We start from the raw sequence: 27,360 nt of genomic DNA, 5'->3' as shown, positions 1-27,360 counted from the left end.
GCATTGCAGCTATATTATGGGCCACTGCCACAAAGGCATAGATGTATACATACATACACACACATATACATACAGTATATACATGCATATATACACACACATACATATACATATATACATGCATATATACACAAATACATATACAGCTGTGGCAAAAAATTAAGAGACCACAGCAACATATTCAGTTTGTCTGATTTTTCTCTTTATAGGTATATTTTTGAGTAAAATATAAATTTTTCATTTATTCTATAAACCTCTGACAACATGTCTCCGAAGTTCCAAGCAATACATTTTGATTTGTTTTCTGAAAGGGAGAAATAGTCAAAATTACAAATAAATAACCAGTGCTTTCAGACCTCAAATAATGCAAAGAAAACAAGTTAAAAATAATTTAGAAAAAACAATACTAATGTTCTAACACAGGAAGATTTCAGAAATCAATATTTTGTGGAATAACCATGATTTTTAATCACAGCTTTCATGCGCCTTGGCATGCTTTCCATCAGTCTTTCACACGGCTTCTGGTGCAAAAATGTAAGCAGTTCTTCTCTGTTTGATGGCTTGTGACTATCCATCATCCTCTTGATTACATTCCAGAGGTTTTCAATGGGGTTCTGGTCTGGAGATTAGGCTGCCAATGATGGGCTTTGATGTGGTGGTCACTTAATTTTTGCCAGAGCTGTATATAAATATATACCAATATACACGCATATACACACACACACGCACGCACGCACGCACGCACGCACACACACACACATATATATCTCAATACATACATACACACACATCTATAATATAACGCTGGGAGCGTCACTCTGTCCGAAGCCTTTATAGACTGCTCAAGCGCAAGCGCCGGTGCCGTCTGGACCCCACAGAGTGACGCAGCCCAGGAGATCGCAGTATCCATAAGCACTGGACGCACACCGCGATCTCCAACGGAGAAGCAGGGACGTGCCAGGAGGGTGAGTATGCTATATTCACCTGTCCCGTTCCAGTGATGCGCGCTGCTCCGTTCTCCACATCCTCTGCCTGTGACGTTCAGGTCAGAGGGCGCGATGACGCGCTTAATGCGCACCGCCCTCTGACTGAACAGTCACTGCCAGAGGACCCGGAAGACGGAGCGGCGCGCAGCACTGGATCAGGGCCAGGTGACTATAGCAAGTGTTGGGGGCCTGAGCTAGCGGTGACTCCGGCACCTGACCCCCACAGCGCGCCGGTGTCCCCGCCTGCTGAGGCCCCCAGCACTCGGCGCCCAGCGACGATAGGTGAGTATGTTATTTTTTTTTTATTGCAGCAGCATACAGGGCATATAATACTATGGAGCATCTTATGGGGGCCATCAACCTTTATGGAGCAGCATATGAGGCATATACTATGGAGCATCTTATGGGGGCCATCAACCATAATGGAGCAGCATATGAGGCATATACTATGGAGCATCTTATGGGGGCCATCAACCATAATGGAGCAGCATATGAGGCATATACTATGGAGCATCTTATGGGGGCCATCAACCATAATGGAGCAGCATATGAGGCATATACTATGGAGAATCTTAAGGGGGCCCTCAACCTTTATGAAGCAGCGTATGGGGCATATGGATGGGAGCAGCAAATTACAGAACGGTGGCGCAGGAAGGGAGCAGCACATGACAGAACTGTGGCGCAGGATGGGAGCAGCACATGACAGAATAGAGCAGCACATGACAGAATAGGGCAGCACATGACAGAACGGGGGTGCAGGATGGCAGCAGCACATGACAGAACGGGGGTGCAGGATGGAAGCAGCACATGACAGAATGGGGGTGCAGGATGGGAGCAGCACATGACAGAACGGGGGAGCAGGATGGGAGCAGCAAATTACAGAATGGAGGCGCAGGATGGAAGCAGCACATGTCAGAACGGGGGCGCAGGATGGGAGCAGCACATGACAGAACGGGGGAGCAGGATGGCAGCAGCAGATGACAGTATGGGAGCAGCACATGACAGAATGGGGGCACAAGATAGGAGCAGCACATGGCAGGATAAGGGCGCAGGATGGGAGCAGCACATAACCAAAATGGAGGCACAGGATGGGAGCAGCACATGACAGCATGTGGGTGCAGGATGCAAGCACTGCATGACAGGATGAGGGCGCAGGATGGGAGCAGCACATGACAGCATGGGGGTGCAGGATGGGAGCAGCACATGACAGGATTGGGGTGGAGTATGGGAGCACCACATGACAGGATTGGGGTACAGGATGGGACCACCACATGACAGGATTGGGGTACAGGATGGGAGCACGTGACAGGATGAGTGCTCAGGAAGACAGTAGCACATCAAAAGACAGAGGCACACAAAACAGGATGGGGGCTGCACATGACAGGATGGGGGCGCAAGATGGTAGCAGCACATGACAAGATTAGGGCGCAGGATGGAAGCAACACATACCAGGATGGAGACCATATACCAATATAAATGCTCTCCACCTGGGCGTAGAACGGGTTCAATATAAATATATATACACACACACACACACATATATATATATACACTGTGCAAAAAAATAAAGGGAACACTAAGATCCCACATCCTAGATATCACTGAATGAAATATCCCAGTTGTAAATCTTTATTCATTATATAGTGGAATGTGTTGAGAACAATAAAACCTAAAAATTATCAATGTAAAGTACAACTAATATCCCACGGAGGTCAGGAGTTGGAATGATGCTCAAAATCAAAGTGGAAAATGAAATTACAGGCTGATCCAACTACAGCCGAAATGCCTCAAGACAAGGAAATGATGCTCAGTAGTGTGTGTGGCATCCACGTGCCTGTATGACCTCCCTACAACACTTGGGCATGCTCCTGTTGAGGCGGTGGATGGTCTCCTGAGGGATCTCCTCCCAGACCTGGACTAAAGCATCCGCCAACTCCTGGACAGTCTGTGGTGCAATGTGACATTGGTGGATGGTGCAAGACATGATGTCCCAGATGTGTTCAATTGGGTTCAGGTCTGGGGAACGGGCGGGCCAGTCCATAGCTTAAATGTCTTCATCTTGCAGGAACTGCTTACACACTCCAGCCACATGAGGTCTGGCATTGTCCTGCATTAGGAGGAACCCAGGGCCAACCGCACCAGCATATGGTCTCACAAGGGGTCTGAGGATCTCATCTTGGTACCTAATAGCAGTCAGGCTACCTCTGGCGAGCACATGGAGAACTGTGCGGCCCTCCAAAGAAATGCCACCCCACACCATTACTGACCCACTGCCAAACCGGTCATGCTGAAAGATGTTGCAGTCAGCAGATCACTCTCCACGGCATCTCCAGACTCTGTCACGTCTGTCACATGTGCTCAGTGTGAACCTGCTTTCATCTTTGAAGAGTACAGGGTGCCAGTGGCGAATTTGCCAATCCTGGTGTTCTATGGCAAATGCCAAGCATCCTGCACGGTGTTGGGCTGTCAGCACAACTCCCATCTGTGGATGTCTAACTGTTTGTGCAGACACATGCACATTTGTGGCCTGCTGGAGGTCATTTTGCAGGGCTCTGTGTTGTGAACTCTGTTTTTGGGCTCCCTCTTGTGGTCACAAGTGGTACTGTGTGAGTGCGGTCTTTGGGCTCCCTCTGGTGGCTCTTTGTGTCATTCTGCAGGTCTGAGGCTGGTTCAGCTGTTTCGTTATCTGTTAGCTGGTTTCCTATTTAGCTCAACTGGACTTTCAGTGGTTGCCTGCTGTCAATGTATTCAGTGCTATTTTGATCTCTCCTGACTACCTTCGTTATCAGTATCTCCAAGAGAAGCTAAGTTTCTGTTTGTTCATTTTTTGATCATCAGTGTTCAATATGTTTCTTGGTTTATTATCAGTCCTTGTCCAGCTTGCTAATATGTGATTTCCTCGCTTGCTGGTAGCTCTAGGGGGCTGAGTTTCTCCCCTCACACTGTTAGTTGGTGTGGGGGATCTTGAATTCTCAGAATTCCTATCTGTCTTCTGCTATCTAGTATTAGCGGGCCTCATTTGCTGAATCTGTTTCATTTCTACGTTTGTATTTTCCCCTTACCTCACCGTTATTATTTGTTGGGGGCTTTCTATATCTTTGGGGTTATTTCTCTGAGGCAAGTGAGGTCTTACTTTCTTCTCTCTAGGGGTAGCTAGTTTCTCAGGCTGCGTCGTGACGTCTAGGAATTCAGGCACGTTCACCGGCTACCTTTAGTGTGTACGTTTAGGATCAGTATTGCGGTCAGTCCAGTTACCACCTCCCTAGAGCTCGTTCTATGTTCAGTAACTTAGCTAGTCAGTTCTGTGATCCTCAGCCACTAAGGATCACAACAGTACAGCAGGCCAAAAAGTGTTTAATGCATCGCAGAAGTGGGATAAGAGAAGTCCTGAGTGCAATTTTTTTTTTTTTCCTCTTTGCTGCAGTCTGTCCAGCTTCTCTCATCCCCTTAATCTCTGGGTGGCTTTGAGTTCAGCTGCAGACATGGATATTCAGAGTCTGACTTCTAGTGTGGATCATCTTGCTGCAAGGGTGCAAAGCATTCAGGATTTTGTTGTTCACAGTCCTATGTCTGAGCCAAAAGTACCTATTCCTGAGTTGTTTTCTGGAGATAGATCTAGGTTTCTGAATTTTAAGAATAATTGTAAATTATTTCTTTCTTTGAGACCTCGTTCCTCTGGTGATTCCGCTCAGCAAGTTAGAATTGTTATCTCCCTGTTACGTGGCGACCTTCAAGATTGGGCTTTCTCCCTGGCACCAGGAGATCCTGCGTTGCTGAATGTGGATGCGTTTTTTCTGGCGCTTGGATTGCTTTATGAGGAACCTAATCTTGAGAACCAGGCAGAAAAGGCCTTGCTGGCTCTCTCTCAGGGCCAGGATGAAGCTGAGGTGTATTGTCAAAAATTTCGGAAATGGTCGGTGCTTACTCAATGGAATGAGTGTGCCCTGGTTGCAAATTTCAGAGAAGGTCTTTCTGAAGCCATTAAGAATGTTATGGTGGGGTTCCCCACGCCTGCAAGTCTGAATGACTCAATGGCTTTGGCCATTCAGATTGATCGGCGTTTGCGGGAGCGCAAATCTGCGCACCATCTGGCGGTGTTTTCTGAACAGAGACCTGAGTCTATGCAATGTGACCGAATTCTGACCAGAATTGAGCGGCAAAATCATAGACGTCAAAATGGGTTGTGCTTTTACTGTGGTGATTCAACTCATGTTATCTTAGCATGCTCTAATCGCGTTAAAAAAATTGCAAAATCTGTCACCGTTGGTACTATACAGCCTAAATTCATTTTGTCTGTTACTTTAATTTGTTCTTTGTCTTCCTGTTCGGTTATGGCTTTTGTGGATTCAGGTGCTGCCCTGAACCTGATGGATTTGTCGTTTGCCAGGCGCTGTGGTTTGGTCCTGGAGCCTTTGGAATTCCCTATTCCACTGAGGGGAATTGATGCTACACCATTGGCTGAGAATAAGCCTCAGTATTGGACTCAAGTGACCATGTGCATGACTCCTGTACATCAGGAGGTGATTCGCTTTCTTGTGCTGCATAATTTGCATGATGTTGTCGTTTTGGGTCTGCCATGGCTGCAGGCTCATAATCCAGTTCTGGATTGGAAAGCTATGTCTGTTTCAAGTTGGGGTTGCCAGGAGATTCATGACAATGCTCCTTTGGTGTCAATTGCTTCTTCCACTCCTTCTGAGGTCCCTGAGTTTTTGTCGGACTACCAGGATGTATTTGATGAGCCCAGATCCGGTGCCCTGCCTCCTCACAGGGATTGTGATTGTGCTATAAATTTGATTCCTGGTAGTAAGTTCCCTTAGGGATGACTTTTTAATTTGTCTGTACCAGAACATGCCGCGATGCAGAGTTATATAAAGGAGTCTTTAGAGAAGGGACATATTCGCCCGTCCTCCTCCCCTCTTGGTGCAGGATTCTTTTTTGTGGCCAAGAAGGATGGTTCTCTGAGACCTTGTATAGATTATCGTCTTCTAAATAAAATCACGGTCAAATTTCAGTATCCTTTGCCATTATTATCTGATCTGTTTGCTCGGATTAAGGGGTCCAGTTGGTTCACCAAGATAGATCTTCGTGGTGCGTATAACCTTGTGCGTATTAAGCAGGGGGATGAATGGAAAACAGCATTTAATACGCCCGAAGGCCATTTTGAGTACTTGGTGATGCCTTTTGGACTCTCTAATGCTCCTTCTGTGTTCCAGTCCTTCATGCATGACATCTTCCGAGAATATCTGGATAAATTTATGATTGTGTATCTGGATGACATTTTGGTCTTTTCTGAGGACTGGGAGTCCCATGTGAAGCAGGTCAGGATGGTATTTCAGGTCCTGCGTGCTAATGCCTTATTTGTGAAGGGCTCAAAATGTCTCTTCGGAGTACAGAAGGTTTCCTTTTTGGGTTTTATTTTTTCTCCTTCTACTATTGAGATGGACCCAGTCAAGGTCCAGGCTATTCATGACTGGACTCAGCCTACATCTGTTAAGAGTCTTCAGAAGTTCTTGGGTTTTGCTAATTTTTACCGTCGCTTCATTGCTAATTTTTCTGGCGTGGTTAAACCCTTGACGGATTTGACCAAGAAGGGTTCTGATGTGACTAATTGGTCTCCTGCGGCCGTGGAAGCCTTTCGGGAGCTGAAGCGCCGGTTTTCTTCGGCTCCAGTTTTGTGTCAGCCTGATGTCTCTCTTCCTTTTCAGGTCGAGGTTGATGCTTCTGAGATTGGAGCAGGGGCTGTTTTGTCGCAGAGAAGCTCTGATTGCTCTGTGATGAAGCCTTGTGCTTTCTTTTCAAGAAAGTTTTCGCCTGCCGAGCGGAATTATGATGTTGGTAATCGGGAGTTGTTGGCTATGAAGTGGGCATTTGAGGAGTGGCGACATTGGCTCGAGGGAGCTAAGCATCGTGTGGTGGTCTTGACTGATCACAAAAATCTGATTTATCTCGAGTCTGCCAAGCGGCTGAATCCTAGACAGGCTTGTTGGTTGTTGTTTTTCTCCCGTTTCGATTTCGTGGTCTCGTACATGCCTGGTTCGAAGAACGTGAAGGCTGATGCTCTTTCTAGGAGTTTTGTGCCTGACTCTCCGGGAGTTTCAGAGCCGGCTGGTATCCTCAGAGAGGGAGTGATTTTGTCTGCCATTTCCCCAGATTTGCGACGAGTGCTGCAGAAATTTCAGGCGGATAGACCTGACCGTTGCCCACCAGAGAGACTGTTTGTCCCAGATAGATGGACCAGCAGAGTTATTTCCGAGGTTCATTCTTCGGTGTTGGCAGGCCATCCTGGGATTTTTGGTACCAGAGATTTGGTGGCTAGGTCCTTCTGGTGGCCTTCCTTGTTGCGGGATGTGCGTTCCTTTGTGCAGTCCTGTGGGATTTGTGCTCGGGCTAAGCCTTGCTGTTCTCGTGCCAGCGGTTTGCTTTTGCCTTTGCCTGTCCCGAAGAGGCCTTGGACGCACATTTCCATGGATTTTATTTCGGATCTTCCAGTCTCTCAGAGAATGTCTGTCATCTGGGTGGTGTGTGATCGTTTTTCTAAAATGGTCCATTTGGTGCCCTTGCCTAAGTTGCCTTCCTCCTCCGATTTGGTTCCTCTATTTTTTCAGAATGTGGTTCGCTTGCATGGCATACCTGAAAATATTGTGTCTGACAGAGGATCCCAGTTTGTGTCCAGATTTTGGCGGATCTTTTGTGCTAAGATGGGCATTGATTTGTCTTTTTCGTCGGCCTTCCATCCTCAGACGAATGGCCAAACTGAGCGAACTAATCAGACCTTGGAAACTTATTTGAGATGTTTTGTTTCTGCTGATCAGGATGATTGGGTGACTTTTTTGCCATTGGCCGAGTTTGCCCTTAATAATCGGGCTAGTTCTGCTACTTTGGTTTCGCCTTTTTTCTGCAATTCTGGTTTTCATCCTCGTTTTTCCTCGGGTCAGGTCGAGCCTTCTGACTGTCCTGGGGTGGATTCTGTGGTGGATAGGTTGCAGCAGATTTGGAACCATGTGGTGGACAATTTGAAGTTGTCACAAGAGAAGGCTCAGCGCTTTGCCCACCGCCGTCGCGGTGTGGGTCCCCGACTTCGTGTTAGGGATTTGGTATGGCTGTCTTCTCGGTATGTTCCTATGAAGGTCTCCTCTCCTAAATTCAAGCCTCGCTTCATCGGTCCTTATAAGATTTTGGAAATCCTTAACCCGGTGTCATTTCGTTTGGACCTCCCAGCGTCGTTTGCCATTCATAACGTGTTCCATAGGTCTTTGTTGCGGAGGTATGTGGTGCCTGTGGTTCCTTCTGTTGAGCCCCCTGCCCCGGTGCTGGTTGAGGGCGAATTGGAGTACGTGGTGGAGAAGATCTTGGATTCTCGTATTTCTAGACGGAGGCTTCAGTATTTGGTTAAGTGGAAGGGCTATGGTCAGGAGGATAATTCCTGGATTGTCGCCTCTGATGTTCATGCGGCCGATTTGGTTTGTGCCTTCCATGTGGCTCATCCTGATCGCCCTGGGGGTTTTGATGAGGGTTCGGTGACCCCTCCTCAAGGGGGGGGTACTGTTGTGAACTCTGTTTTTGGGCTCCCTCTTGTGGTCACAAGTGGTACTGTGAGAGTGCGGTCTTTGGGCTCCCTCTGGTGGCTCTTTGTGTCATTCTGCAGGTCTGAGGCTGGTTCAGCTGTCTCGTTATCTGTTAGCTGGTTTCCTATTTAGCTCACCTGGACTTTCAGTGGTTGCCTGCTGTCAATGTATTCAGTGCTATTTTGATCTCTCCTGACTACCTTCGTTATCAGTCTCTCCAAGAGAAGCTAAGTTTCTGTTTGTTCATTTTTTGATCATCAGTGTTCAATATGTTTCTTGGTTTATTATCAGTCCTTGTCCAGCTTGCTAATATGTGATTTCCTCGCTTGCTGGTAGCTCTAGGGTGCTGAGTTTCTCCCCTCACACCGTTAGTTGGTGTGGGGGTTCTTGAATTCTCAGCGTGGATATTTTGTATAGGGTTTTCTACTGACCGCACAGTTTCTTATCTGTCTTCTGCTATCTAGTATTAGCGGGCCTCATTTGCTGAATCTGTTTCATTTCTACGTTTGTATTTTCCCCTTACCTCACCGTTATTATTTGTTGGGGGCTTTCTATATCTTTGGGGTTATTTCTCTGAGGCAAGTGAGGTCTTACTTTCTTCTCTCTAGGGGTAGCTAGTTTCTCAGGCTGCGTCGTGACGTCTAGGAATTCAGGCACGTTCACCAGCTACCTTTAGTGTGTTCGTTTAGGATCAGTATTGCGGTCAGTCCAGTTACCACCTCCCTAGAGCTCGTTCCATGTTCAGTAACTTAGCTAGTCAGTTCTGTGATCCTCAGCCACTAAGGATCACAACAGCTCTGGCAGTGCTCCTCCTGTTCCTCCTTGCACAAAGACTGAGGTAGCGGTCCTGCTGCTGGGTTGTTGCCCTCCTATGGCCCCCTCCACGTCTCCTGGTGTACTGGCCTGTCTCCTGGTAGCGCCCCCAGCCTCTGGACACTACGCTGACAGTCACAGCAAACCTTCTTGCCACAGCTCGCATTGATGTGCCATCCTGGATGAGCTGCACTACCTGAGCCACTTGTGTGGGTTGTAGACTACCACGAGTGTGAAAGCACAACCAACATTCAAAAGTGACCAAAACATCAGCAAGAAAGCATTGGTACTGAGATGTGGTCTGTGGTCCCCACCTGCAGAACCACTCCTTTATTGAGTGTGTCTTGGTAATTGCCAATAATTTCCATCTGTTGTCTATTCCATTTGCACAACAGAATGTGAAATTGATTGTCCAATAGTGTTACTTCCTAAGTGGACAGTTTGATTTCACAGAAGTTTGATTTACTTGGAGTTATATTCTGTTTAAGTGTTCCCTTTATTTTTTTGAGCAGGAATTTGAAAAAATTCCGATGTGATCGTTGAGGAGGGAAATATTTACTTGTTTGGCAAAATTTCCAACTGAAGAGATTCCACCACTACAGCTTTGATCACTATGTATGGATGTTACACTTATTTCTTTCTTACTTCATATAGTCTGCTAAATTGAATAGAACAAGATTATTCCAATTCCAATAAAGACCACCATTATAATCAATGATCACAGTCCGCACAAGAGAAACAAATGTTGCATGGAGGCTGTCACAAAAAAAAAAAATAAAGATTTTCTTAAATAATGACATTTTCTGAAACTGTTGGTTTCACATAAAATCACAGAGAAAACAAGTGGGGTTCATTTGGACCTCAAGTTCAGACATACACCCTATAAGGTGCTGGTGTATCCACCATGGTAGCAGAAACAACATCTGCTGTTAGTTCCATCAAATAAGGTGGCCCATGTCAACTCAGGCACAATTTATAGATAGAAGTATGGGGACTCACCTCTTCAAGAGGTTATCTACTTTTGGGGACCATGTTTTTACTTAAAGGGGCTGTCCAGTTTTATTATACTGATGGCCTGTCCTTAGGATATGTCCTCAATATCAGACCTGTGGAGGTGCAGTACATGACAGCCCTGCCAATCAGCTGTTCCCAGTGCCGGCAATGTGATCATTTGCAGAGCAGAACAGCATAGCTCCGTTAACTGTATAGTGGCTGCAGTGGGCTATGGCAGATCCACTTCTATACAGTGGAATACGGACAGATGTTCAGTAACCGGCCATGGCCATTATATAGTTTATGGAACTGTGCAGCTCCATCACTGACCACATCCGGTCGCTGCTGGGAACAGTTGATTGACAGAGGTGCCAGTGGGTGAAAGGATGCCACCATTCTAACAAGCAAATTGCCTCTTCAAAGGGGAAGAGGACTTGAGCACCACCTGTTGGAAGTAGCAATTCTACAAGTCATTGTCTTGAACCCTTTAATGATTCTTGCAATATGACTTAGGATAAAAGGGTCGATAATGATTTATAGGATCGCTGCTTCCAACAGGTGGCGCTAAGGAATTCAAGTCCTCTTCCTTTTTGAAGAGGCAATTTGCATATTTAATTTCCCAGAGAAGCATTGCACAGCAAATAAGCCTCCTTACATTGGCATGCAAGAGCTGGTATATCACTCGCCACTAGGAGAAGTGTTAGCCCTTTGGCCTCAGTCCAGAACCATTCTAACAAGTCAGTTTGTGAAATTCGGCTCTCCTAAATATTCCACTATAGTTTATGCATGGTATTATTGAAAAGTGGAAGCATTTAGGAACCACAGTAAAAATCATGGAGTTACAGAGTGGGGTTGCTGAATGCACAGGGGGAGCATAACACAAAAAAGTTGCCAATGCTCGAATGACTCAAACACTGCAAAATTCCCAAAACTTAAATTTTCAGCTTATCAAGACATGCTGGACAGTTGTATGCATCCATCTTCGGGGGAACAGTTTGGGGAAGGCCCTTTTCTGTCCCAGCATGACTCTGCTCTAGTACACAAAACAAGGCTTGGTTGGGTGAGTTTGGTGTTGAAGAACTTGACTGGAGACACAAAGCCCTAACCCTAACCCCATGGAACATTTTTTTTTTTGAACTAGGATGGAGATTGCAAGCCAGAAAACCTTTGTAGAAAACCTTCCCAGAAGAGTGGAAGCTGTGGAGGGAGGATCAACTCCATACTAATGTCTATGACTATAGAATGGGACGTCATAAAAGCCATAAAGCTCCTGTAGGTGTAATGTGTAGGTGTCACATTTGCATGTGCAGTTGGTGTAGTATGGATAATGGGAGGGAGCATTATTTTATGCATTATTTCTGTACTGTGACATCACTGCATATACCTGTGGTGTGACCAATTTCCTTGCATTGTGACATCGTTCCAGTGTACCTTGTGAACGTTCTGTCTTATTCCTATGTGACGATATGACAACATGGTGCTGTCACATAACTAAGCGGATGAGCTCTGTACTGTGACATCACTGTGTATTACACCTGTACCATCATATCACAGTTACATTTTACATGTACTGTGACATCACTATGCAAATTACCACACTATTGTCATTCTGTGTTCGACCACATAAAAAAAAGCGGGCCGGTCACATCCTGCACAGGGACAGGATTGACTCCATGTGCAGGTCAGTGTGCTGGTCTGCTTCACGCATGGAGAAGCTGCCCTCTGCTGCAGGAACTGTTCTAGTCAATTGGTGCTGCAATTTTTTCACCCATCTATGTGTCCTATACGTTATTATTGGGGCAGTCTGCTGTCCGTTGCACACACAAACAATTCTCTCCAGTGAAGAGAAGATGAAGAAAAAATGTCTCCGTCCTCACCATTCCGCGCGCAAGAAAATCAGACCTCACTCACATTGGTCCAAGTGCTATCCGATGTTTATGTAATGTGCACGAAGCCTTATTGTGGCTATTATCTCTTTGTGCAACATGCTTATTACTGTATTTTCGGGCGTATAAGATGACCTTTTAACCCCTGAAAATCTTCTTAAAAGTCGGGGGTCGTCTTATACGCCTGGTCTCGTCTTATAGGGCGGGTGAATATGGTGGGTGGGGGGGAGTGCTCCCGATGACGAAGAGAGGGGGCGTCTCACTGGGAAGGTGTAAGTGGAGTATCCCCCATTACCTCATTGTAGCAAAGCAGCGATGCTCTCTGTGCTGGGGCGGCGGCGGTGTATCTCTGTGCAGCATCGGGGCTCCGCCGGCATTTCCTCAAAGCCCGGAGGCCCCGTCAGCTCCATTGCTGCGATGCGGTGGCCTCCGGGAAAATGGCCGCTGGGATCGGTGCATGCTCAGATTTGGATCTCATCCCAAGATCTCGGGAGACGAGATCTGAATTTTAGCATGCGCCGCCCCTAGCGGTCCTTTTTCCCGGAGGCCACCGCATCGCAGCAATGGTGCCTCCTGACTTTGAGGAAATGTGGGCAGAGCCTCGGTGCTGCACAGATATACGCTGCCGCCTCCCCCCAGCACAGAGCCCCCACACTGCACAAAGAGGAGCCTCCGCTGCCCCCAGCACGGAGACCCCATGCTGCACATAGAGGAGCCGCCGATGCCACCCCCCAGCACAGAGAGCATCGCTGCCACAATGAAGTAATGGGGGATACTCCACTTACACCTTCCCTGTGAGACACCCCCTCTCTTCGTCATTGGGACCACTCCACCCCACCATATGCACATTGGTCACCTGCCCTATAAGACAACACACGGCGTATAAGAAGAACCCTGACTTTTAAGAAGATTTTATATTTTAACTAGAAAAGTTGGGGGGTTGTCTTATACGCTCAGTCATCTTATACGCCAGAAAATACGTTAATTAGGAAAAACAAATGAATTATAAACTTGCTACTTAATGTGGTCATGGTTTTGTGGAGCCTTAGTTCACATTGTTTTTGGTGGGGCCTAATAGTTACTTGATACTCCCCTGCTATAAGGATTTATTCACATGGCCATGTTATGGCTTTGCATTTTAACAAGCTGCAATACATCTGGAGCGCCCCAGACACAGGGCCGCGGGACACTCGGTACCGGGCCTCTCTGTCTCAGTTCTGGGGTTGTCACGGTGGCTAGACTCAGTCCGTGACCCTGCTAAGGGGCGTCCAATGAAAGGTGTAGGTGGTGGTGCGTGGTGCAGATCGCGGTGAATAACGAGGACACAGGGTTGCGGTCTCTTTACCTCTTTACTGAAGGCTTTAGGGTCCGCAATCCGGAGTACTGTTAACAGGGCTGGCTGAGACCGGCCGGTCCGAAGGCACATCCAGAGTTCCCTTTGCAGGTGGAAATCAGTGTCTACCTTCTAGCGCCTGTGTGTGTTGTAGTACTTCCCTGCTGAGCACCATGGGATAGTCCTCACAACTGTCATATATATTTCTGGTCTTTCGCTCTCTTTCTCTCCGTCCCCCAGATGATATGGATGGGACGCACCCGTATGACGGGGTAGGCCTGGAGCTATTTTATAGGGACCCTAGGGACGCCCCTCTCCCACAGTTTGCCTCCGTTGTCTTCGTTAGGTGTAATGATGAGACAGCCAACCTATGGTTAACTGCCCGGCCGTGGTCTAAAGTAATGCGTGGAGTCTCTTACTTTCTCGGCGTTCCGGCAACCAGCTACGCGCCTCAGAAGGATGTTGCTGATCTTGGGGCATGACTCCTTCTGGTATTGTCTCCTTTTTGCTGTATTTCCTTTCCTCACTCCTCCACAATACACCTCGCTTCTTGTCCTTTCTTAGGAGTCTGCCGCTGTAAGGCACAGGCACAACTCCGTAACGATCTTGTCTCTTTCCAGGACGCTGCCAGGATCCCACCCCTGACAGGTCCTCTCTCTAGCTCTTCCCAGCTACGTTCTCCCTGACTTCCTGTCCAACCCCCAGTTTTACCAGAGCGTGAGGAGTGGCCTACTAGATAGAACCACTCCCCCTGGTGGCCGGAGTGTGAGGTGCAGTGTGTGTGTGTTACCTGGTCAGGTGAACTCCTTTAGTGCAATCAGACATAACATCACTCCCCTTAGTGGCAGAGCGACATCACTGCAACGACCAGGACTCTGGGGCGCTGCACATCTCCCATTCAGCATCAGATGACTTTTTTTGTACCCTTGCATGCTTTAAGTTTTATACCACAGCATATTGAGATCTGCTCCCTCAGTTGCCATATACATCCTCTGGCAAAAATTATGGAATCACCGACCTTGGAGGATGTTCATTCAGTTGTTTAATTTTGTAGAAAAAATCAGATGACAGACATGGCACAAAACTAAAGTCATTTCAAATGGCAACTTTCTGGCTTTAAGAAACCAAGCATAGGGAAAAAATTATGGAATCACTCAATTATGAGGAAAAAATTATGGAATCATGAAAATCAAACAAACAAAAAACACTCCAAAACATCACTAGTATTTTGTTGCACCACCTCTGGCTTTTATAACAGCTTGCAGTCTCTGAGGCATGGACTTAATGAGTGTCAAACAGTACTCTTCAATCTTCATCAATCTGGCTCCAACTTTGGATTGAGATCTATTTGCAGGCCATGACATTGACCTTATGTGTCTTTTTTGAAGGAATGTTTTCACAGTTTTTGCTCAATGGCAGGATGCATTATCATCTTGATAAATTATTTCATCATCCCCAAACATCCTTTCAATTGATGGGATAAGAAAAGTGTCCAAAATATCAACATAAGCTTGTGCATTTATTGAAGATGTAATGAAAGTAATCGCCCCAGTGCCTTTACTTGACATGCAGCCCCATATCATCAATGACTGGAAATTTGCATGTTTTCTTCAGGCAGTCATCTTTATAAATCTCATTGGAACGGCACCAAACAAAAGTTCCTTGCCCAATGCAGATTCGTGATTCACCCCTGAATATGACTTTCATCCAGTCATCCACAGTCCATGATTGCTTTTCCTTAGCCCATTGTAACCTTGTTTTTTCTGTTTAGATGTTAATGATGGCTTTCATTTAGCTTTTCTTTAGGTAAATCCCATTTCCTTTAGGCGGTTTCTTACAGTTCGGTCACAAACGTTGACTCCAGTTTCCACCCATTCGTTCCTCATTTGTTTTGTTGTGCATTTCCTGTTTTGAAGACATATTGCTTTAAGTTTCTGGTCTTGACGCTTTGATATCTTCCTTGGTCTACCAGTATGTTTGCCTCTAATAACCTTCCCATGTTCTTTGTATTTGGTCCAGATTTTAGGCAAAGCTGACTGTGAACAACCAACATCTTTTGCAACATTGTGTGATGATTTACCATCTTTTAAGAGTTTGATAATCCTTTCCTTTGTTTCAATTGACATCTCTTGTGTTGGAGCCATGATTCATGTCAGTCCACTTGGTGCAACAGCTCTCCAAGGTATGATCACTCCTTTTTAGATGCAGACTAATGAGCAGATCTAATTTGATGCAGGTGTTATTTATGGGTATGAAAATTTACAGGGTGATTCCATAATTTTTTCCTCAGAATTGAGTGATTCCATAATTTTTCCCCTACGCTTGGTTAAAAAAGTAACCATTACCGACTACCACATTTTTTGTTCTTGATTTCTTTTAGTGTTTCTTAAAGCCAGAAAGTGGCCATTTTAAATGACTTTAGTTTTGTGCCATGTCTGTGATCTTCTTTTTTTCTACAAAATTAAACAACTGAATGAACATCCTCCAAGGCCGGTGATTCCATAATTTTTGCCAGGGGTTGTACATGGGTTTCTGTCTCCTTGAATGTGAATTCATGTGCAGCGCTCTGTACATTCTGTGCAACTGCCGAGTGTATGAAGCCTAAAAATATAAAGTCAGAGCCTAATTTCATTAGTTTTAAGATGGATTTTTTTTATTCTGCAGTGGTGGTATTTAATTAATAAAAAAAATACAAGTGAACGATAAAACAAAAGTATTTTGAGCAGCATCGAGTCCAATGCACATACAAGTAACCAAAATAAAGCGGTCCACAATAAATTGCACTCCCAATCAAACTATCATCCCAAAAGAGAACGGAAGCAAAAAAGTGTAAAAATATCTAAAGATTAAAAATATTTTCTTTATTAAAAAATATTATTATCAAATATAAAGCAAGGAGAAGTGTCAGTGAGTGTCTCATCATCAGGGGTACATAGGTTTCCCAAAACAGCACATGAAGATAGATCTTCAATAAATAAACAGATCAGATAATAAGATAATAAGATCTGATGACATACAAATAAACATATGTGGAAGATGAATATATTCTCCTGTCAGTATAATACATCACAAATGTCACATATCTACCCACTGCTACAGGAGTAAATAGTAGTGACAAACGTAGATTGCTACATACACAGTACTCAATATCAAAAGGAAATATGGTGCAAAGGCACTATAACAATCATATTACCAGCCCATCATACTCCTGATAATACATTACATTGAATGTGGAGCAAACTACCAGACCAATAAACAATAGATCAGTCCATATATTACCTGATTATGAGATACTCCAAGCCCCGACGCGCGTTTCGCTTTGGCTTTATCGTGAGATGTGGGATTTATCATTTAGGATATTTCCTTTTGATATTGAGTACTGTAGCAATCTATGGTTGTCACTACTATTTACTCCTGTAGCAGTGGGTAGACATCTGTGATGTATTATACTGACAGGAAAATATATTCATCTTCAACACATATTTATTTGTATGCCATCAGATCTTATTATCTGTATATTTATTAAAGATCTACTTTATGTACTGTTTGAGGAACTCCATGTACCCCTGGTGATGTGACACTCACTGACACTTCTCTTTGTTTTATATTTGATATTAATATTTTTCAATAAAGAAAATATTTTTAATCTTTATATATTTGTACGCTTTTTTGCTTCTGTTCTCTTTTGGGATTTTGCAAAGCACAAACAAACCTGGTCTATAGAGTGTTTAGTCCTCACCCACATCTTAATGACTGGACAAAAATTGGAAATAGCTTTTGCATACAGTATGGGTAAATGAGTAAAATACACGGGTTTCTGACACCTTTTTACCTTCATTTTTTATCATCAATTTGAATGGGTGATCAATGCTGAAAAGACTGAAAGAATTGACATGCTATGGATCTGAAAAAAATGCTTTGATAGATCAAATCAGCAAGAAAAAAGTAAGTAGCATGTGCAGGAGATTTCTGAAATCTAAGTAATTTGCTAGTATTGCGAAATGCCGTAAAATGCTCTGTAAAAGAGCGGCAAAAACGAAGCGTTTGAATAAATAGTAAGGTTTTTTCATGTCATCACTGAAATAATGACAAATCCAAAGTCTCCATGATCTTAATAAAAAAATGTAGATTAAAGCTTGCTATATACAGTATTTCATGCTCATTTGTCTGGCAGCTTTTTCTAACGACTCTCCTATACATACAGGTGCTTCTCACAAAATTAGAATATCATCAAAAAGTTATTTTGTTTAAGTTCTTCAATATAAAAAGTGAAACTCATATATTATACAGAGTCATTACAAACAGAGTGATCTATTTGAAGCGTTTATTTCTGTTTATGTTGATGATCAGGGCTGCAACTAGGAATTTTGGGGCCCCATACTGACAAAATTTTCGGGGCCCCCTTGAGACTCCACCCAGGCTCCACTCCAGCCCCGCCTCCACCTCTCGAAGTGTCCACAATCCCACCGCTCTCTCTTGGAAAAACTCCACTTCTCACCAAACGCACATAACAGTTCCCATCACCAGATCACATATATAGCCAGCAGCTCTTGTTTTCGCCTAAAGATTTTTTTAATCTTCCACCACAACAAGGTAGACTCTTTTGGCAGGGCCCTACTCTACTCTAACCTATTAAACATTTGTTAAAATATGCAATACAATTTAGGTATATTTTTATTTATTTTTTAATTTTTAAAATGACCAATAATATCACATACAAGGGACAAATTCCACCGCACCATGACCAGACACCATATTACCACCACATAGTGACCTATAATACCACATACAAGGAACAAATACCACCACACCATGTCCAGACCACATATTTCCACCACATGGTGACCAATAATAGCACATACAAGGAACAAATACCAACACAACATGACCAGACTACATATTACCACCACACAGTGACTGAATAATAGCACATACAAGGGACAAATACTACCACACCATGACCAGACCACATATTACCACCACATAGTGACCAAATAATAGCACATAAAAGGAACAAATACCGCCACACCATGGCCGGACAACATATTACCACATTTTGACTGAAAACTACAATACTGATTATTAATAAAAAATAATATACTATCACCATAAGTGCCATTATACACAGCAGATCTGTACTTATTATGCAGTGTCTGTGTACAGGCAATCACCAGTAATATTATATACAGGAGCTCTGTATATAGTGTCAGTGTACACGTAATACCGGGATCACAGTGACATTATACACAGAAGCTCTGTATATAGTACCAGTGTACAGGTAATAGTGTGATCACCAGTGACAATAAACACAGGAGCTCTCTATATAATGTCAGTGTAAAGGTAATACACTGATCACTGGCGACATTGCACACAGGACCTCTGTATATAGTATACAGTGTATAGTGTCAGTGTACAGGTAACACAATGACTCACCAGTGAGGTCTAGGTGTAGTCCTTCATCTTTGCTTTTCATCTTCATCCAGCACAAACCGCCATTACTTCTTCCAGCCAGGGCTTTTCCCTGCATTAAATAACACAGTTATCTAGAGCTTTGCTTGCAGAACACATTACTTAATTTTTACCAACTTCTACACTACACCAGATGTAGAAAAAAAGGCGACATAGTGTCGCTGTGCACAGTAACAGGACCTATTTAAAACAGTATCCTCAAAAAAATAAAATAAATACATCACTGCAGTAATAATATCCCTTAATTAACCCCTATGGTAATAATATCCCCCATCCTGGCCCCGTGTATCTCATTCCTGGCTCCAGCCATATGTTCTCCCATCTTGCCATCATGAGTATCCATTCTGCCCCCATATGATCTCTCCATCCTGCCCCATCTGTCCCATGATCCTGCCCCATCTGTCCGACGATCCTGCCACATCTGTTAAATGATCATGCCCCATCTATCCTATGATCCTGCCCCATCTGTCTCCATCGTATCCATCCTGCCCCATGATCCTGCACCATGTGTCTTTATCCATCACCATGATCTTGCACCATCTGTCTTCATCCTGCACCATGATCCTGCCCTATCTGTCTCCATCTTGCCCCATCTGTTTTCATCCTGCCCATTATTCCTACCCCATTTGTCTCCATCCTGCCCCCATGTCTCCATTCTGCACAATGTCTCCATTCTACCCCGTGTCTCCATTCTCCTCCTTGTGTCTTTCATCCTGCCTCCGTGTCTCCAATCCTGCCCCCTGTATCTCCCCTCCTGCCCCTGTGTCTCCCATCCTGCCCTATGTCTCCATTTTGCCCCTTGTCTCTATCCTGCCCCATCTCTCCATCCTGCCCCATTTTTCCATTCTGCACATTGTGTTTACATCCTGTCCCCGTGTCTCCCATCCTGCCCCCGTGTTTCCCACCCTGCCCCATGTCTCCATTCTGCCCAGTGTCTCCATTCTGCCCCATATCTCCATTCCGCCCCATGTCTTCATTCTGCTCCATGTGTCTTCCATCCTGCCCCTGTGTCTCCTATCCTGCCCCTGTGTCTCCAATCCTGCCTTCATGTGTTCCATCCTGCCCCGTGTCTCCATTCTGCACTGGGCTTGCTGCTTTCAATAAAAATAAAAACAAAAACTTTCTCTTTACCTGGCCACGCTCCAGTGGCGATGTTCCCTCCAGGCATTTCAAGAGCAGACTCGCTGGCGAATGACAATGGTGTCATATGCCTGCGACGTGCGCGCTAACGTCAGCTGCCAGCCTCCGATTGGCTGGAGGCTTATAACTATTACCGTGCGGGACTGCACAGCAATAGAGTTTAACTGAATCTGTGTCTCGGACGCAGGTTCAGTTTCTGCCCCAGCAGAATCCTGTCGCTGGGGCCCGACGAGCAGAAGAGACGGGGCCCGATGCGAGCCCCCTCTGCTTATCGGGCCTCATACGCCAGTCAGGGCAGTAATGCCCTGATGGCTTCCCTGTTGATGATTATGGCTTACAGCCAATGAAAACCCAAAAGTCATTATCCTTCTATATTATTTCAAAACACTCTTTTTCGGTGATTCCTTTGTATCTCCGTTCATACTGCACCCAGATGTACAAATGATACAACATTTGAAAGGTAAACTTGCCCCCTTCAGCAAGAAAATAGTCAAACAAACCACACATCCATGATGTGATCACAAAAATACATTTTAAGCATTAATTTTCATAAAACTGCAGTAAGGAAAAATGACCTGCAGGTGGCACCACACTACCCCAAAGCACAATACCACAAAGCTGAAACAAATCCTAACATTTGCCTTGGGGGCTTTCCAGTTTGCCAAACTCCCTGCCCAGCCGATTTCAGGCAGGTACATATAAAATATGTGGAAGTATAATAACAGTAAAACTTTACCTGTTTAAGACTTCAGCTTTAAAACTGAAGATATAAATGAATGCAGCCTAAAAGGGACCGGACAGGTTCTGAACCATCAGATTTTCCGTATTATTGGGCAGTCATTGAAAAGTCTATCTTCCTTCTAAGGATGCAGCTTATTGGTGACCTGGAGTCACCTCTGGTTCCAAGTAAAAAACTGCAGCGTTGACATAACTCATTGTTTCCCGATGGGAGAGATTGGTGGAAACAACCTTGCAAAAATTGAAAAAAGAAATCCAAATGTAGGGAAAAAAAGGTAAAATAATCTGCAGATATTACTTTTTTTTAAAGGGATATTCCCAATTATTATACAATGGTGTAAATACGCTCAGTTATGGGGTCAATTCTCTTTCATCATTTTTACTGTCAAAGTGGCACTGCTGTACAGGGAGCTGCTCCGTTCACATACATAGGGCTGTGTTGCACTTCCCTACACTGCAGATAGATGGCAGTGCTGCTGTGGGGGGGGGAATGCTGCTGCCCCTGTTCTTTTGCAAGGCCCTGACAATCAGACCCCTTCTGATCAGTAAGTAAAATACCATTATGTTTAATGTTGGGAGATCTCCTTTAGGCTGAAGTCACACACAATGTATAAAAAATCAGTCCGTTTTACATGGGACGAGAATTGCAGAAATGTTCCCTGAACAGTGATCCGTATGTCATCCGAGGGCAGTGCGAGGATGCGATTTTCTCGCATGTAAGCATCCGTGTGACATCTGTATGACATCCGTATGGCGAGATTTTCTCGCCGGCATGCAAAATGGACATATAATGGATCCATGGGCTCAAATATTCGTGAAAACATATATACAGTCTATATATATATATATATATATATATATTGTAGGGGTTTCACTCACTCAAGTGTGACGGCTGAGACTTAGGAGGCATGTTCCATCAAAAGTTCAAAGGTTTATTGCTTCATAAACCTCATAACAGAACAAAAAACAAATAGCTTTTAGCTTAGGCAAAAAGGAGAAAACAAATGTTCAGTCCTTCAGGCTCAGTCCTGGAGCCTTAACACACTCTGGAGGCTAGCACCTCCACACATATCTACTGTGTTAAGCATTAGCCTTTCTTTAATAGGTCTAACCACACCCAGAACCCATCACATGATCAGACATGTGGTTGTGACATCACCACAGGTCCTGACACACATATAGGTAGCTATGATTACATCACAGCGGCAAGCCAACTATGTGACACATATCTCCCATCGATTAGACACCCTTTAGCCATGCTACATACCTCCCCCCTCTGCCTAAAGCCGTGGGGCTTGGCACTTTCCCCCACTAGACAAGGGATTCTTGACAGGGCATCCGCATTACCATGCAGCTTCCCGGCCCTATGTTCCACATGAAAACAGAAGTCCTGCAGGGCTAAGAACCAACGGGTGACCCTAGCATTTCTACCCTTCATTTCCCTCATCCATCTAAGTGGGGCATGGTCGGATATTAGCCTAAATTTACGTTCCAGCAGATAGTACCGTAATGTGTCCACCGCCCACTTTATGGCCAAGCACTCCTTCTCTACGACTGAGTAATTCTTTTCAGACGAGGACAGCTTCCTACTCAGATAGAGAACAGGATGCTCCTCCCCATGTAGTTCTTGGGAAAGGACTGCTCCTACCCCAACATCTGAGGCATCTGTCTGAAGAATAAACTCTTTCTTGAAGTTTGGGGCCATCAGAACGGGTTGCTTACACAGAGCTTCCTTCATTTCTTGGAAGGCTGACTCTGTTTCTTCGGACCATTTAACCATTACTGATTTTGTCCCTTTTCGCAGATCAGTCAGATGAGCAGCCATCATGGCGAAGTTTGGGATGAACCTCCTGTAATATCCCACGATTCCCAGGAAGGCTTTAACTTGCTTTTTGGAAACTGGTTTTGGCCATGTTTGAATCGCCTCCACTTTACTGATTTGAGGTTTTATTTCTCCATGACCCACTATATATCCAAGGTACTTAGCTTCTTCTTTACCCAAGGCACACTTCTTGGGGTTTATTGTAAACCCGGCCTCTCTTATAGCATCAAACACCGCTTGGACCTTTTCCAGATGACTCTCCCAGTCCGGGCTAAAGATGATGATATCATCCAGGTATACAGCAGCGTATGCCTTATGGGGTGCAAGGATTCTATCCATAGCCCTCTGGAAGGTCGCCGGAGCTCCCTGTAGGCCAAACGGCATCCGGACATACTGGAAACATCCATCTGGTGTAGAAAACGCCGTCTTCTCCTTGGCTTCCTCTGCCATGGGGATCTGCCAATACTCCTTCCTCAAATCCAAGGTGGTTATGTACCTGGCGGGCCCAAGCCTTTCGATGAGATCATCAACGCAGGGCATGGGATATGCGTCGAACTTGGAGACCTCATTCAACTTCCTATAGTCATTGCAAAATCTCCACTCCCCATCAGGTTTTGGGACCAGGACAATTAGGCTTGACCAACCGCTCTTGGATTCCTCAATGACTCCAAGCTTCAACATACGCTCCACTTCCTTGGAGATTACTTCTCGACGTGCCTCAGGAATTCGATAGGGCTTCACATTCACCCGCACATGTGGCTCTGTCAGGACCTCGTGCTTTATGACCTTGGTGTACCCTGGCAACTCAGAAAACAGGTCCCTGTTCTTCTGGAGTAACTCCCGGCACTGCTGTTTCTGGGCCTTCGATAGCGTCTCCGCTATAGTAACCCCTCCAACCTCACCTTCTGGGTTGCTTAGGAAAGATGGAGTTACTGCCGGCTCTCTATCTTGCCATGGCTTGATGAGATTGACATGGTAGACTTGGATTGGTTTCCGTCTACCTGGTTGGTGAATTTTATAGTTTACCTCACCAACCTTCTCTACGACCTCATATGGCCCTTGCCATTTGGCCAAGAACTTGCTCTCCACCGTCGGAACTAACACAAGAACTCGGTCTCCCGGTTTGAACTGCCTAACTCTTGCAGACCGGTTGTAGACCCTGGCCTGAGCTTCTTGTGCCTGGAGGAGGTGTTCTTTCACGATAGGCATCACCTTTGCAATCCTCTGCTGCATCAGGGCCACATGCTCAATGACGCTTCTGTGGGGCGTAACTTCGGCTTCCCAAGTTTCCTTGGCTATATCCAGGAGTCCTCTCGGATGTCGGCCATATAGAAGCTCAAACGGTGAGAACCCTGTGGAGGCCTGTGGAACTTCACGAATGGAAAACATCAGATATGGTAAGAGACAGTCCCAGTCTCTACCGTCTTTCTCTATAGCTTTTCTAAGCATGCTCTTCAGTGTTTTGTTAAATCTCTCAACAAGACCATCTGACTGGGGATGGTACACCGAGGTCCTCAACTGGGAGATTTTCAGGACTTTGCATAACTCCCTCATCACCTTGCTCATGAAAGGTGTCCCCTGGTCAGTCAGAATCTCCTTCGGCAGACCTGTCCGGGAAAACACATGGACCAACTCGCGGGCTATACTCTTCGAGGAAGAATTTCTCAGAGGAATGGCCTCAGGATAGCGTGTGGCATAGTCCAGGATGACTAATATATACTGATGGCCCCGGGCTGATTTAACTAAGGGACCGACCAAGTCCATGGCAATTCTCTCGAATGGTACCTCAATAATTGGCAATGGCACAAGGGGGCTCCAGAAATGAGGACTGGGGGCAGTTACCTGACATGTAGGGCAAGACCTGCAATAGTTCACTATTTCCCGGTGACACCCAGGCCAATAGAACCTCTGCACAACCCGTTCCTGCGTTTTTTCCACCCCTAGGTGTCCACCCAAGATGTGTGAATGGGCCATATCCAATACCTTCCGTCTATATGGACCCGGCACTACCAACTGCTCTATCAACTCCTCCCTCATTTTCGTGACTCGGTACAACAACTCCCCATTCATCAGAAAATGCAGAAATCTTGTCTCTGCCCCCGGCTCCTGTGCAAACCCATTAATAACTGTGACATTATTAAAGGCTTCCCTCAGAGTTGGGTCCCTATGTTGGGCAGTCCCAAAATTTTCACCGGTTACCTCTAACTCCAGAATGTCAGATGCAGGGGACACTTCCTCCTCATCCCCAAGCAGGACACAAAAAGTAAACCTGTCTGTCTCTGGGTGTGGCGATACTTTTTTAGGGTTCATTGGTTCCCTACTCTTGCTAGTGACCTCAGAACCCTTACCCCACAAATCCCAAAACAAACAGAAATCCCAACCAATAATTATAGGGTGCAACAAGTCCCGAATGACGCCAACTTCATGGGACTCAGTGCCACACGCGGTTTCAATATCCACCCTGGCCATAGGGTAGTCCTTGGCATCACCATGTATGCACCGCACGCCAACCTTCTTTCCCAGGAGCAGGTGGAGAGGGAAAGTGGCCCTCACCAGGGTCACTAAGCTCCCTGAGTCTAACAGCGCCATTGCTGCTCGACCGTTCACCTTTACAGAACACGCTTGAGGCCCCTCGTTGGGCGGAGAGTTCACACTGCAGGCTGGATATGCATAGTATGAACTACGGCGTCCGATGCTGCAGTCCATCTGCTCAGTGGTCTGGGAACAACGGGCAGCTATATGTCCTGGCCCGTGGCACCTCCAGCAAATAATATCACCCGTAGGGACCTTGGGCACCACCTCCCGCGCCCTTTGTGACCTTGGACGCGCCACCGCTTTTTGGGACTCAGCACCTTTCTGGGACCCCCAGTACGGCATGGGCTGCCTCCCAAAGGAGCCTTCCATCCCTTGGTATCTCACGACCAGTCCGATCAGTTCATCGGCATTCTGGGGATCACCCTGGGCAACCCAAGTCTGTATGGACCTCGGGAGGGAATGCACAAACCGATCCATCATCACCCATTCTACCATCTGTGCAGACGTAGAGGACTCTGGCTGCAGCCATTTCTAGACCAGGTGCAACAGGTCAAACATTTGGGAGCGAGGTGGTTTGTCCCGGTGATAGGCCCAGCAGTGAATTCGCTGTGCCCTAACAGTCAGTGTCACCCCCAAATGTGCGAGAACCTCGGCTTTCAATTTGTGATACACCTTGGCATCCTGCAAGGTCAAATCATAGTACGCCTTCTGAGGTTCCCCCGTCAGGTAAGGTGCCAATACCTCTGCCCACTGCTCTGGCGGAAGATTTTCCCTCTCAGCGACCCTCTCAAATACCGTCAGGAAGGCCTCAACATCATCCCCGGGAGTCATTTTCTGCAATGCGCGTCTTACCGTCTTCCGGACGTGGGTGTCATCAGCCAGACCTGGGGTTGGGGCGCTCGTCTTGCCCTGGATGGCGGCTGCCAGAAGCTGCATCTGCTGCCGTTGCTCCTGCTGGTTCTGTTGCATCTGCTGCCGTTGCTCCTGCTGGCTCTGCCGTTGCTCCTGCTGGCTCTGTTGTATCTGCTGCATCAACAGCCTGTTGGACTCTTGCTGCAACTGGACAAAGTGTTTCAGCAGGTCCTCCATTTTCCCCGGCAATGCTTGCTGGCTTACAACAGACTTGACCCAGGACATTCAATAATAGCCTTATGTCTCCGCTGGGAACGCTGCCCGCACGTCTACCACCAATTGTAGGGGTTTCGCTCACTCATGTGCGACGGCTGAGACTTAGGAGGCATGTTCCATCAAAAGTTCAAGGGTTTATTGCTTCATAAACCTCATAACTAGTGTTGAGCATTCCGATACCGCAAGTATCGGGTATCGGCCGATATTTGCTGTATCGGAATTCCGATACCGAGATCCGATATTTTTGTGGTATCGGGTATCGGTATCGAAACAACATTAATGTGTAAAAGAAAGAATTAAAATAAAAAATATTGCTATACTCACCTCTCCGACGCAGCCTGGACCTCACCGAGGGAACCGGCAGCGTTGTTTGCTTAAAATTCGCGCGTTTCCTTCCTTACGTGAAGTCCCGGCTTGTGATTGGTGGCGTGCCGCCCATGTGGCCGCGACGCGACCAATCACAGCAAGCCGTGACGTAATTTCAGGTCCTTCAGGATTTTAAAATTACGTTCCGGCTTTGTGATTGGTCGCGTCGCGGTCACATGGGCGACGCGACCAATCACAAGCCGTGACGTCACGGGAGGCAGGACAAGCGCGCATTTTAAAATGCGCGCGTGTCCAGCCTCCCATGACGTCACGGCTTGTGATTGGTCGCGTCGCCCATGTGACCGCGACGCGACCAATCACAAAGCCGGAACGTAATTTTAAAATCCTGAAGGACCTGAAATTACGTCACGGCTTGCTGTGATTGGTCGCGTCGCGGCCACATGGGCGGCACGCCACCAATCACAAACCGGGACTTCACGTAAGGAAGGAAACGCGCGAATTTTAAGCAAACAACGCTGCCGGTTCCCTCGGTGAGGTCCAGGCTGCGTCGGAGAGGTGAGTATAGCAATATTTTTTATTTTAATTCTTTCTTTTACACATTAATATGGATCCCAGGGCCTGAAGG

Source organism: Ranitomeya variabilis, chromosome 1, assembly GCF_051348905.1.
Source record: "Ranitomeya variabilis isolate aRanVar5 chromosome 1, aRanVar5.hap1, whole genome shotgun sequence".
Taxonomy (NCBI): domain Eukaryota; kingdom Metazoa; phylum Chordata; class Amphibia; order Anura; family Dendrobatidae; genus Ranitomeya; species Ranitomeya variabilis.
The sequence above is the reverse complement of the archived record's forward strand: the minus strand, read 5'-3'. Positions refer to the sequence as shown.